Below are 15,450 nucleotides of genomic sequence, written 5' to 3' on the forward strand. Positions count from 1 at the left end.
ATTCTTTACATAAATGTTTGATTTATCTCCCCCTGTTAAATGATCAGAGGAAAGGAAGAATCCATCATGCTTATCCATTACATTATATGCCTGTCTTTGGAGTTAGGGACTCTGGCAGTTGGGGCAGAATTATGCAGAAACTCTAGGGAATTGGTCTTTTCAGAGGCAGGGGATTAAGGGAAGGAAAGTTTTGTAACAAGGGAGTGGATAATCTTCAGGGTAAGGGTAAAGAATAGAAGCATGGCTTTTGTGGTTTGTAGGATCATAGATATGGAGCTGAAAGGTACTTGGTGGTCTTTGAGTCCATCATCCTCATTTTACAGATGAAGAAACTGAGAATCCAAAGAGTTTAATGACTTGCCCAGGGTCACACAGTTAATAAGTGTCTAAGGTGGGACATGAATCAGTTGTACTTGATTCCAAGTCCAGGGCTCTACCCACCATACTATGCCACTCTGGCAGCGGGTAGGATCTTTGTGGGGGCTGGATAGCAGCTCTGGTTACTGTAATACGAGCAGTTCCCAGGTTATTTATCCATATAGGTCATTCACAAGTCATGAACTTCAGTAGGAGCCTACTTGTATCTGCATTAGCTGTCCATACTACATGGCATCATTGTCTAGATTTTACTTGATAGTAATTTAGTACTCTTTCAGGTTAGCTTTGTGCAATAGGATTTTTAGTGAAAATTTTTTGTGGTCAGAAAATCTCTATGATATCCTTTAAAGTTCTTAGAGTAGGGCTGGGGAACCTGCAGCCTTGAGGCCATGTGTGGTCTTCTAGGTCCTTGGGTATGGCCTTTTGATTGAGTCCAAGTTTTACAGAACAAATCCTTTTATTAAGCAGATTTGTTCTGTGAAATTTGGGTTCAGTCAAAAAGCTGCATTTGAGGACCTAGACGGCCTCATGTGGCCTTGAGGCTGCAGGTTCCCCAACCCTGTCCTAGATAGAGCAATGGTAAGCAACTAAGGGTGCTCTATTCCTACTTGCTACACTGTCTTCATGCTATATGTGGATGTAGTGACTCATAGTTTAAATTCTTTGTGCCTCAATTTCCCCGTTTGTAAAATGGAGATAATACTAAATAAATCCTCCAGCTATTTGTCCAACAGAGATCTAAATTAATTTATATGATAATTAATCTCAACATCTACTCAGAGACAGTAGCAGATAATGCTTTTTTCCTCAAAGCTGAACTCTTGTTGTTTCTGAAAATGTTTGAAGTAACATCTTTAATTTATTCAGCCACATAGGTTATTAACTTTTTTTTTTGTGAGGCAATCAGAGTTAAGTGACTTGTCCAGAGTCACACAGCTAGTAAGTATCAAGTGTCTGAGATCGGATTTGAACTCAGGTCCTCCTGACTCCAAGGCCAGAGCTTTATCCACTGAGCCACCTACCTGCCCGGGTCCTTAACTTTTGTCATTTGAGAAAAAACTGTGCCCTAATGATGATTCCTTTTCTAACTTGTCAGTAATTCAAAATCGATATATGCCATTTGAACTCAGGTCCTGATTTCAGAAAACACTTTTTTATACTTGAGTTTCCAAATGGAGGTGGAGGGAATGAGGACTTGAAATATTAATATATATATATACATTATTTATATATATTGATATATGTATATACTTGTGTTTTTCTCAGCATGCTTACAGGAGAACTGCAGAAAAAAAAGTGTGTAGAGGGTAAGGAGAATGGGAGTAAATTTGTGTTCTTTGGGCCCTCTATTCTTAATAAGAAACTTTATTTAAATGGACCTGTGTCTCTACCCTGTAAAAGAACGTACACCTAGATGTATGCAAAGGGCGATTAGAAAAAATGAGGGGGATTTGGCTAGAGTAACAATGAATGTTTAAAAACAATTACTTTGGGGGATTCTGATTTGCACTCTTTGGTTAATGAAGAAAAATTTAAATGCCAGCTCTGAACCACTTGCCAAGGCTACTGAAGCTCAATAAATCCTGAACTTAGGCTTTAGCATCTTCAATTAAAACTTCTTTTCACATCCTTCCCTCTACTTCGCTTTAACCTCCCAATTTTATCCTAGCCTCAGGCATTAGAATCTATAGGGGGCTTTTTTTTTTTTTTTTTGTTAAACATGTTGTATATGAGGGTATGGGACTTATCATCTCCTTGCCTCATTTACTGTGAGACTTAGCAGCTGCTTCACAGCCATGTGATACATTGGGCTTTGTATAATAGTTCACTTGAAGGTCTCTGCATAGTTCAGGCATGTCAGCTGAGTAACTTCAAGCGGTGCAGGGACTTGTAATTAGACTGGCCTGAGGCTGCTATCGTCTCTGAGGAGGCTTTGTTTCCTCTTGCTTGGCCAATGAGCGTCCTGTTTCCATAGAATATGGCTCAGAATACCCTAATGTGGGGGTTTGGGTAGTTGAGGGGGACACACACAAAGTATGTGCAGAAATGAAAACAGGTATGGTTTTTCAAGTCCAGGCAGGAAGCCTCGTTAGTCATTTTATCATAACGTGTGCAACACCTTGCCTCGCTGTTAGAGCAACAGGTAAATAAAGAGCGCCAGTGTCTCCCTGAGCCTCAACCCAGAGTATTTAGCTATGTGTCATTCTGTTTCCAAAACAAATAATCTGGCAGTTCTTCCATTAATGATTTTCCTCCTCACATCAACTGCACATTTGATGCAAAATACTTAGGTAGCATAGCTATAGGTTATGCGCCACAAAATTTAGATTCATCCACTTACCTAGGTGTTTATGTTAATGGACAGAAATCCCTAAATGCATCCCCCCCCACCACCACACCTCAAGAAGACTATTCTTAAACAGAGGATGTTCTTTTTCTTTTTAAGAAGAGTGGGAGTGAGATGCATAGGATCACCATTGAGAGCTGCAAGAGACCTCAGATGTGATATAGTTCAACCCCCTTATTTTAGCAGAGGAGGAAACTGAGGCTGAGAGAGGTTAATGATATGCTTAAGATCACACAGGTAGTAATTGTCAGGGGTAGAATTTGATCCCAGGGCCTTGTTTTTGTTCTGTCAAGAATAAAATGATCATTTTAGTTTAATTTTGAAAATATTGCATCTAGACCAAGTCCACTTTCTGATCATGCTTGATTATAGTCTTACATGTGTTTTTGGACATACATAGAAAGTATGTGTATTCCTTACATTCCCACAATCAAATGGGTTCTGGCTTGGGGACAGGTAGAGAAGATATACCATATATTTCTCATTGCAGTGGATATTTGTGAACAAAGTAGTATACATGACTTCATACCACATCTGTGAGTATCCGTGAAATACTGAGATGGTTTTTTGATATAGGACAGTATGAGAGATGGGTATAAGCTACTACATGTCTGACTGACCTTTCCATTACTGACAGAGGCTGCAAAGAACTGAGGGAGTTGTTTCCTGATAAGGACAGACACTAAATCTCAGCCATGATTACTTGCCAAACTACTTCAAAAAATGAAGAGAATCTTTAGCTCCTGAATTTATGATGAGCCAAGCAACCTAACTAAAGAGGCTTTTTTCAGGGACCAGACTCCTTTTCCATCCCAGAAAAGTAAGTCTTTATTTTTGGCTGGCAAGTGAGAGGGTAGCTCTTTATACATGTCAGTAGATGCTCTGTTTTCACCTCCTCTCCTTTGACGGAGGATGGTGTGGCATAGCATGGTAAATCACAAATGGAAGTCAATTAACGTGTGATGAAGGGTTTTAGAAAGAGGTTTGGAAATATGGTAACTCATTATTGCACCATTTTATTACTATTACTCTCTGGAAAAAATCCTTCCATACTTTAAAGAAAATTACTATGTTCATAGATAAGGATCAACACAACTGTTTTTGGTTTGTTCTTACTCCATCAGGCAATCCTGATTGTCTTCTGTTCACTCTTTATCTCCTACTGCATGTCAAAATCGAGATAATCTCAGAAGTAGGGAGACCAAGCCAGTCTAAAGTGTGTTAATAATTATTAAATTGGATGGATAAAGTAAATAAAGTACATTTGCCTTTACCTAAAATCTAATATGGAGAAAATCGAATTCACAAGACCCCCTTCCCCAGGGTCTATATCAGTTACCCCTCGTAACTTGACTGCATCAAAATGCTGCATGCTGCTTGTGTTCAAAACCTTAGATCATTCTTTTTTTCTGTATAGACAAGACCTAGGATTTCATAAGAGAAGGGGAGCTCTTCAGTGAGGAAACTCTCTTTACCTATGTAGATGGGCTGGACCCTGAGAAATGAAGTGATTTGTCCATGTTCATAACTCAGACTGTATCCAAGGGAAGACTTGAACTTGGATTATCTGAGTGGCTACACTTTGAAGTTTCTCCTTCATTCCTTATTTATGCACTTCAAACTTATATACTTTACATTACATCTTATATCTCATATAGATCAGATTCCTTCTGCCATTATCTTTGCCTTTACCCTGGTTTCACATGAAAAAAAAGATCTTTCTCCCTGCCAAGGTAGACCCCTCTACATGCAAGTGATCCCATTCTATCGTTTCTTCTCCAACAGGTTGCTTCCTCTATTCTCACTCTCTCACTTATCCTCAATCTTTCCTTGTCTAATGGCTGCTTCCCTACTGCCTATAAAAATGCCCATGTCTCCCTCATCTTCGAAAGACCCTCACTTGGTCCTTCCATTCCCACTAGCTGTAATGCTATACCTCTCTTCCCTTTTGTGTTTAAACTCTTTAAAAAGGCTAACTACAATGGATGTCTACACATCCTTTTCTTCAACTCTCTTCTTAACTCCCTACAGTCTAGCTTCTCATCTCATTAATCAACTGAAACACTTGATTGTCATATCCAATGGCCTTTTCTCAATCCTCATTTTCCTTGACCACTCTGCAGCCTTTGACATGGATAATCATCCTCTTTTCCTTGATACTATCTTCTCTCCAGGTTTTCATGCCATTATTATATGCTGGTTCTCTACCTACCTATCTGACAGCTCCTTCTTAGTCTTTGCTAGATATTTGCCCAGATCATGCCTGCTAATGATATCAGCCAGAAATCTGTCCTACCTTTTCCTTTTCCCTCTATATTGTTTTATTTGGTTATCCTAAGTGATCATCAGCTCCCAAGGATTAAACTATTATCTCAATGCTGATGATTCTCAAATATACTTATCTATCCTTCCATTGCCTATTGGAAATCTTGACCTGAATGGCTCCTAGACTTAAACTCAACATGTCCAAAATTCAATTCATTAACTTCTCCCCTGCCCCCAGCTCTCCTCTCTTTCTTACTTTCCTATTACTATTGAGAGTACCACCGTCCTCCAAGTCACCCAGCCTCACAATCTAGGTGTCATTTTCTACCCCTCACTCTTCATGACCCTTTTTATCTAATCAACTGCCAAGTCCTTCACAACATCTCATGGATATCCCTCTTCTCTCCTCTGACACTGCCATCATCCTGGTACAAACCATCAAGAAACAAAAACACAAGTAATTACATATATGGCTCACAGCGAGTCATTCAAGAAATATTCTGTTTCATAGTGTACTCTATTACATTGATATATCTTGCTCTAGGGACAGCTAGGTGGTGCAGTAGATAGAGTGTTGGGCTTGGAATCAAGAAGACTCATCTTCCTGAGTTCAAATCTGACCTCAGACACTTACTAGCGGTGTGACCCTGGGCAAGTCACTTAACCCCGTTTGCCTCCATTCCTAATCTGCAAAATGGATTGGTGAAGGAAATGGCAAACCTCAATTTCTTTGTCTGTAAAATGAGCTGGAGAAGGAAATGGTAAGCCACTCCAGTATCTTTACCAAGAAATGAGGTCCCAAGTGGGGTCAGAAAGAGCCAGACACGACTGAAACAATTGAACAATAACAACAATATTGGTCTGTTGAACCATCTCATTTATTGATAAGGAGAAAAACGTTTTAGGGAAACGATATGTAGATGTCTTAACCTACCTGAAGTTGAGCTTTCTGTGATAAGGACAGTGGCTTGTTACTGACTGAGTATTCATAATGTGTAATATGTAGCTACATTCTGGGTGCCTAGCTGAATAGAGGGAAAAGGAGAAGAGAGTAGGAGAGGGGTGATAATTGTTCTGTACTGATGACAAACACTGGTTCTTTATAAGTTTGCCTAAGGCCAATACCAGGTATCTATGTTTGCTGGTTGTGGCAAAGGCTAAAGATGTAATGTGGTCTTAAGGGGTGGATAGACGTAGATACTCTATTTTAGATCTGAGGCCTTGAAGTCTTTTGTGATTATGCATATATAGTAAAGTTTCATTACAAATGAAGTGGATATATAGGTTATTATTTCAATAGGAAGGAGGGAAGGAAATAGCAAGTTGTACATGGAAGATCTGCAGTTTCATGTGCAATCATCTTTTTTATTTTACTGTGTTATGGAAATGCTTGTTTTATACAGTGAATTGAAAATAAAATAAGTTTAAAAATTAAAATAAAAAATAAACTACATTGCCTACTATTAAAAAAAGAAATTATTTGAAACATAGATTGAAGCTTTATCTTGTTAGTTTGATCAGCAAAAAAATAGAAACATTGGATATATCCAGTTGTACCTAAAAGAATTGTAAGGGTTTATGCAAAGTGTCTTAAAAGTTTCTGTTTGCTACTTGGGGAAAAAACCAGCCTTTCTTCTCTGTGAATACAATAAAACCACAGAAATGAAGATTTAAAAAAAAAGACACTATGGCAAATACAAAATATATAATGGAAGAGTTTCTGACTCTAATAAGCCTAAAAGGGAGTAAAGGATATCAGAAAACTATACAAGTTGAAGTCCATTTAATAAATACTGGTTTAAGTCCTTTTTAGATGTAAAATGCTATATTCCCTTTTTGCTGAGTACTCTCTCACCTGGTAATCTCATTAGCTCCGAGGGGTTCAATTATCAACATGTATGCAGAAAATTTACATTTATATCTATATACATATATATGTTTATGTACATATATATATTCATTCCCTATATCTATTGATATAACTATAAATATAGATATAATGTGTGTGTGTTTCTCCAGCCCTAGCCTGTATACTAAACTTAGTCATAGATATCCAAACACTTCTTGGACATCTTTATGTAAATATCCTGTAGGCATCAAAAACTCAGTATGTCCAATAAAAATCTCATTTTCTTTGTTCCCTAAGCCTCCCTATTTCCAAATTTCCCTATTGCTGTTGAGAGTAGCTCCTTCCTCTCAGTTGTCCAGGTCCACAATCTCTGTGCTTCCTCAACTTTTCACTCTCATTCACTCCTTATCTAATCTAAGTGCCAAATCTTGTCACTCCAACTTTCATTCCCTTTTCTCCATTTAGCCAAAATCCCAATTCAGTTTTTCCTCACCTCTTATCTAGACAACTTCAGTAGGTGCCTAATTACACTTCCTGCTTCAAGTCTCTCTCTACTCCAATCCATTGTCCATCAGCTTTTGAGGTGATTTTTCTAAAGCAAAGGTCTGACCATGATATTTCTTGGCTTAAGGAGCTCCAGTGGTCCTGATCTTAATCGCCTCTAGGATAAAATATAAACTCTCTCTTTGGCATTTAAAGCTCTTTATAATCTGGGTCCTTCTTATTTTTTCTACTCTTATATTTTACCACCTCCAATTAGAATTCATCTACAATTGCCCACTTGCTGTTTCTTCAACATGATACTCTATCTCCCATCTACACGTCTTTCCACTGACTATCCCCATGCCTGGAATGCTCTCTCTCACCTCCTCTACCTCTTAGTTCATATGACTTTCCTCAAGGCTCAAAATCTCACCTTCTTCAGTTCTTTTTCTGGTCCCCTGTTTTAAAGACCTCCTTTAAAAATACTTCCCACCTATCCTGTATATATCATCTATTAACATAGTTACTTATGTTTTTATTTCTTGAATTGGAATGTACACTAGTTAAGGTCTAACGACTTTTGTTTTTGGCCATCCTTTGTACCCTCAGAGCTTAGCACAGTGCCTAGCATATAATAAGGGCAAAATAAAGGCTTGTTGACTATCTGGATGATAGGCCAGGTCAAGAGAATAAAAGCAGAGGATCCATTTCTTGTAACACAGGCTAGTTGATTTGCAATGGCATTGCTATGTGCCCATTATTAAAGAAAACACCTATAGACCCCAAAAAGAAACTGACTTGGAGCAGATAGAACTATACTCTCTTTTATCTTCAAGGTCAGAATTCATTGTGTCAAATGAATCAGGGTCCTGGCAACAGCAGCATCACTGAATCAGGGCATAACAAAGTATATAATACTAACATTACAGACCTTAATATAAATGCTGTTTCAGATTCTCTACTCTCCCCTGACATTTTAAAGCATTGAAAAATCACTGTTTGAGTCACATACTCAGTACTACAGTGCTCATAAAGCAATAACATAATAACTGTTAGGAGAGGAAGGGAAAGTCTGGGACCCAAATCCAAATGAAGGTCTCGATTTGGATCTGTTCAGCGATGACTAGTTTAAAATCATGTAGCTATCACCCAAATACATGCAATGATCACTGAAAGAACATATTGGTCTCTTCAGTTTTTTTTTGTTGTTGTTACAGGATTGAGATAAATTTGAAAATCTAAATGCTAGATGTAGTAAAGACAAAGTCCAGCTGCTTGTTTTTCCTTTAAAAGTAACACAAAATCTTGGACCAGTATCCATTGTGTTTTGAGGCACATCCTTTGGGAAAAGGTATATGGAATGAAACTTATTGATGGCCTTAAGCTGTTCAGACCTTCATTCTTATTGAAAAAAATAATACTTTGTTCCTAAATTAAATTGCTTCCTTTGAATGGAAATGTCAAGGACTAGTCAGTGACAGAACAGATTTTCAGGCATGAGGGATTAGTCTGAAAATTATTCCTGGTGGTAAATTTTCTTCCTCAGAATCAATTGAACCAAATTATTGTCAAGGAAAATTTGCCTTTAGTGCTTATCATAGCAGATTGAAGCTATTTTGTATCCTGTAGACCTTTTTTATCTGTTAAAAGAGGTTTAATGATTCTGGTCTAAAGGTAAGTCATCTTGGGGAAAAGGAGCAATTCTACATCATTTCAAATTTTAACACTTTTTGTTAAAAGTGGCCTACTGACACTCACTGCCTTAATCTGGACTTTATTTCTCTGGACTGAGAAGTTTGAGAAGCTTCCTTTTACATTAACTTAATAGACAAAGGAAGCCTGACCAACGGTGTCTTTAGAGAAGACTTAAGCAACACAACTTTCACAATATATTTTTGACACCTTTGTGTTTTTTTTCCAATCAATCAGTTAATGAAGAAGTATTTAATAGGCTCTTACTATGTTTCAAGCACTCTGCTAAGCATTGAGATGCAAAGAAAGATAAAAAACAGTTCTTCAAGGAGCTCACATTCTATTGGAGGGAGGCAAACATGGAAATAAATAGGTACATTTAAAATGGAAACAGTAGATGAAAGTTAATCTCTGAGAAGAAGGCACTATCCACTTGGCAAAACCAGGAAAGGCTTCTTTGCAGAAGGTGGGATTGAAGTTATAGAAGAATGAAGGAGGAAATAGGAAAGGTGTCTGAGCAATGTGAGATAAACAGGATGGGAAAGAAAAAGGTTTTAGTAAATGGCTTTCAGTTTTTCAGGGAAATATAAGGTGAGGTCCTTAGCAGAGAATATGGGGATGAGGAAGTAGGTTCTGTGCGAAGCTTGAAAAAAAAGATGAAAAGTTTTGGAACAGCTGTGGAAAGTGAGATAGTCATTTGAAAAGGGGGGAGGAAAATGATGGCTTGATTTAGTAAGGAGTCAATTGACATTAGATAAAATGCATTTCTTTCAGATACAATCAGTAAGGTTTTGTGATTTCTCTAGTGCCATTAAGCATCATGAAATGTGAGAGAAAGAAACAGATTGTGAGAGTATTTCTGGGCCAGGGTTTGGCAAGGAATTATCAGCCATATGACAAAGGTACAAGGAATTCAAGACTAGAGAATACTGTAGAGTTAAAATGGCTCACTAAGGGATCATGATCCAGAAGGAAGGTGAGTATAGCTTGGGAAGAATAAGTGATGACTTGGGAAGGAACTGAAGGGTGGAGGGAATTGAGGTTATAAGGAGGGCACATAATAGGTGAGGGGTTGTAAGGAATGAGGAAAATTGTCTTGATAAAAGATTACGCAGATAATCCAAGCTGGGAAGTATGGAAAAGGAAGCAGTATTATTAGGAGGAAGTCAGATCTTAGTGAGTGCCAGAAGCTGGAAGGAGTGAGAAAGAAAGAGGTTTGAGATGAAAGAAAGTGTTAATTATGAAACTGGCATCCAGAGGACACAGTGGAAGGGTTGGGGTAGACATTGTAGAGGTAGGATTGAGAGAAATTGGAGTAAGGAAGTCAGTAGTTGGAGATGGAGATTGGGGTTTGTATATCAACAAACAGGTGTAAAATCATTGTAACCATTGAGGAGTGAATCTAGGCACAGTATTAATGGTTGAAGAGAGATCCAACAAGGAGAACAAGGAGAACAGATTATTCAAGGTCCTCCATCCAGGAAGGCTTAAGAAGTCCCTGATGGCTAAAACAAAAGTCAGGAAATACTTAGAGGTATTGTACTAGGGCTGTATTGGAAAAGTCCTTGACACTCAAAGGAACAATTTACATACTTTTTCTAAACCAATGGCTGAAGTGATTGTTTCAGATGAATTGTAGAGTGTGTAAAATGCAATAGCTGCTAAATTCAGAAAAACAAAGGATGTAACTAAATATTTCAAATCATTTTGACATAGTTTTAACTGACCAGAAATGGAAAGCCACTATACTATTCATTTGATTAACATACATTTTGACATGGTGGCATTTGATTCATATCTGTACTTCTTCTTATAGGTTCAGTAATAGTCCTAGAAGCCTTTTGATAGTTTGGGAGTAGTGACAATTGTAAAAACCTATAATATCAATATATACGTGTAGACAAAAATTGGGATTTTTTGATGAGGTAAATTTGAGTTGGTACCAAAATAAAGAGTGTTTCTATGGCTTTAGTGTCAAATTCTAACCAAACTATCCATAATATTTTGAGAGCTCTCTATCTGTATATAAACAAAAGTGTTTCTTATTGGTAACTCAGTACACTGTCACCTGGCCAGTTTCGCTTCCCAAGTAACATTTAATGAAACTCAGCATTCAGCAGTATGTGGTTGCTTATATTGCTAATGTGCTCTTTGAGTTAAATATTTTGGGTTAAAAAATGTTCATCAGAGCAAACTCCTCTCTCCCCCAAGGTAACACTAATCTTAGAGAAAATATCTTTTCCAAAGAAAATGATTTTTAAATGTTCATTTTCTCTTTGAAATGGCCGAAAAATGAATATTCAAACCCCAATCCAGTTAATTTTAAATTTCTGTCAGCTGAACATCTTCATCACACATTGAAAAAGAACTCTTTCTTTTAGTCTAGCATATTTCTAAGTTTAAAAAGAGTAATGTTTTAGGTATATTTTTCACATGGAACATTGCCCAAGTGGATGAGGTATTAATATGAGAAACTATAAACAAAATGTAGTTTTCTAAACTGCAGCAGAGTGATGGTCTTAATTTGTTACTATACACTGCCATCTTGAAAACTAAACTTAAGCATCCAAATTAAACAGAAGATGTAAATATTGGCCAGATGTTCCCTGGTGTTTGAACCCTTTTTGATTCTTGAATTCCATTAAATGGAGGCACAATTTGGGGCAGGCTTAATGAATTCTGTTTCAATCTGTGAACCTTTGCTAGGGACTTTTCTAACACATGATAATGACATCATCCTTTCAGGTAAGTGCCATGTGATGGTGTTCAGCTTTGGCAGGTGGCTGGAGTGTTGAACATGTTAACTGGGGGGAGTCGTTTGTCCGACTGTCTTTATGTGGGTAGGGAATATGCTACCTCTTAAGGAAATGCCAGCTGAGGCTGAGATTTCCTATGCCAAGCTAAACAGAGCCCTGACCACAGGCTGAAACACTGTAAGACTCCTTAATCGTTCTGTCAAGTGGAACTGTAACACATATTTTTCTCTAGAGGTTGCAGTAGTTTTCTGGTACAAACTGCAGCTGGTAAAATGTTAGTTTGGATGACATCAAATAGGAAACAGTGGCATTTGACCTGAGTATGCCTGATGATTAAAGGTGACCAAGGTTTGTTGATGAGTTAGAGGAAAAAACTTCAATCCTGTCTTTTGGGTTTAAAGCTGCCAAACTGACTACTACAACCCCCAGCAATTTAGGACTTAGCAAGTACAAAAGAGATATTTAAATATGATCCAGCTTATAATTACATATTGCAAGACTTTGACACAAATGGAAAAAAAAAGTCAAATAACTCAGTAGGTAAACCTATTTTTTTTTCCAGCTACAAGAATTCTGCTTTCCCTTACTCACTTGTAAAAATTCCTCTCTTCTTTGCTAGATTTAACAACTGAAGGCATTCTCTAGCAGCTGAGGGATAGCCAGTGTGAACAGGCCATTTTTGTGGCATCTAAGCTTTTATGTTCAGGAGAGGGTATTGTAAAAAGCAGGTTAAATGGAGTCGGACTGCTAAAGCACTTACCTGACTTATGTGAATGACATACAAAGGTAAGTAACACAATGTACTGGAAAAAAAACATTGGAGTCAAAGGGCCTGGACTGTTGTTTTGCAGCATTAGACATGTCATTTCTTCTCTCTAGGCCTCACTTTTCCCATTTGTATAATGAAAGAGTTGGACAAGATGACCTCAAAATTCTCCTCTAGCTCTACGTTGACTTATCGTATATCAAGTCCTCTCATCCAACTTTTCACCCACCCATTCCTCTGTCTGTTAATCTGTTCATCAGCAGAAATTCTGAGAGCTTAGGTCACTCAAGGTCTTGGACCAAGGTCTATGACAAGTAGAACTTTTCTGGAAAAAAGGCACTTTGGCATGTTTTGCCTTATGAAGGGGAACACTGTGGTCAAATGGTCTGATAATGGGAACTGAAACCATATTCTCCTGCCCAATTTGTAGGTCTAATTCTGAGTCTTTCTTATGAATCAGTCTTTTCAACTTAGTTTACTAGGATTTTAAAGACGTTAATTCCTTCATCTTCATAGATATTAATGCCTGAAATATGACTTAAAAGAAGTCATTAAGTGAGGTAAGCTGTGGAGGCAGCAGGTTAAAATAAGGATACAGCTTGAGGGAATGAAAAGAGCACTAGATTTAGTCAGAAGATTTTCATTTGTATCCCAATTATTCTACTTACTATACAGGAAACAATAACAGATTGCTAAACATCTCAGGACCTCATTTTCTTCATCTGAAAAATTGTGAGGGTTGGATTAAGTGAGGGGCTCTTGATCTGGGATCTGTGAACTATATATATAAACACACAAACACACACACACAGCTCTTAATCTGGGATCTATGAAATATATATCTGTGTGGGTATATATGTGTATATATTTGTATATATATGTATATATATTTATACATACATATTCAATAATTGTATTTCATTATTGATGGGGGTATCTTCCTATTATTTGTTTTATATGTTTTTGCTGTTGCAAGAAGGAATGAATGCATGAATGAAAAATCCTTCAGTAAGCAGAAACTTGTTGTTTCTTCTTTGTTTTCAAAGAGAACCAATGACATCATGGAGTGATGTCTTGACTTGCAGGTGAATTGGATTTAAGTGAGGCAGAGTTGCACAAAATTGTCAGCCTCATTCTGTCTTCCAGAGTCATCAGAGTCCAGTGGCAAGACAAAAATCTGGTTGACTTGTGATGGTCTGGGATGCAGCGGATGACCTTGGTGTCTTCAATGTCTGACCAAGCTCTAAGTGCTCCACAGCACCTTTTTCAGTCGCCTTTGTGGCCATTGGAACAAATTGTTCTCATCTACCCATTTTTCTAGGGGAAGTCTTAATATGCTTGGGGTAAATATTCCCCAAATCATCATTGGGTTTGAGGCCTGTTGGTTACCTTCAATCTGGTTTAACCTATTTGTACCAGGGTGTGGCTACTGCACATGCTACAGCTTCTTGGAGCCACAGTGAGAATTCGGTGAATGAGGACACCAAAAGCAGATGAGCAGCCCTGGAAAGGGCTTAGCAAGCCCTCAAACCAGAGGTGCTAATTCTCTCTGAATACCCCATAAAGCCCAAGCAGAAACTGGCATAGACCATCATCTCACACCCTATTCCAAGATAAGATCAGAATGGATACATGATTTAGATATAAAGGGTGATATCATAAGCAAATTAGAAAAGTAAGGGAAAAAATTACCTGTCAGGTCTATGGATGAGAGAAGATTTTGTGACCAAACAAGGGATAGAGAGGTAATAGGAGGTAAAATATATAATTTTGATTACATGACATTAAAAAGGTTTTGCACAAACAAAATCAATGCAGCCAGAATTGGAAGGAGAGCAGAAAAATGGGAAAAGTTCTATTATTTCTCATACATCTTTATATCATTCAAATTCTATAGCTATAGAAGGTCATGAACATACTTACTTCTGAAGCTGTACTTATACAGCTCACCACTTAGAAAGCCATTTCCTTTCCACCCCCTTCTAATCCAAAGTGTATCTACCCTTCAAAGCTTACCACAGTCCCACCTTCTCCATTAAGTTTTTGGTAGTTGTTCCACCATACACTGATTTTTCTTATCACACTTCGTTGAGTTTGATTATTTTTCATGTATGTTATTTTTACCTTTGCAACTAAACCCTAAGTTTCTTGAGGACAGAGATCACACCACTTCATTTGATTACTGCCTGGCATATCTTTGAACATATCATAGACATTAAACACTTAGTAACTAAATGATGTATATCTATCTATTGTAAAACCACACAAATATGAAACTACAATAATTTTTAAGGAAAGGGAAATTAGGAATTCTATTCTCCAACTTTCCTGGAAAGTGGTAGATTCCAATATTAGCTAGAACTCAGAAATTCTGAATTAAACTTGGCTGCCACAAAGTACAGATTCACAGTTGTTATTGTATTTTTTTTCTCTTAGAGAATATTCCATTTTTGTTGAATATCTATGGTGTGCAAAGACTACTATGTAATAGGCCCTGCTGGGTAGGGGGAGGAATAAAAACCACATAAAAGAAATCTCTGCCAGTAGTATTCTCTTTCTGAGGCCACTAGGTATCAGAATAGATGGGGCACTGGGTCTGGAGTCAGGAAGACCTGTTTAAATCCTGTCTTAGATATGTACTAGTTATGTGATCTTGAGGAAATCCCTTTATCTCTGTCTGCTCTGGTTTCCTCAACTGTAAAATAGAGACAATAATAGCACCTACCTCCAAGGGTTGTTGTGAAGTTCAAATGAGATAATATTTATAAAACTCTTAGCACATCTGACACATGGTAAGTCCTTAATAAATGCTTATTTCCTTCCTTCCCACTAAACTAAGTCCCTATCTTATCTATCTTATTCCTTCTATCTATCTATCTATCTATCTATCTATCTATCTATCTATCTATCTATC

Source organism: Vombatus ursinus, unplaced genomic scaffold (genome assembly GCF_900497805.2).
Source record: "Vombatus ursinus unplaced genomic scaffold, bare-nosed wombat genome assembly UNPS02014812.1, whole genome shotgun sequence".
Taxonomy (NCBI): Eukaryota; Metazoa; Chordata; class Mammalia; order Diprotodontia; family Vombatidae; genus Vombatus; species Vombatus ursinus.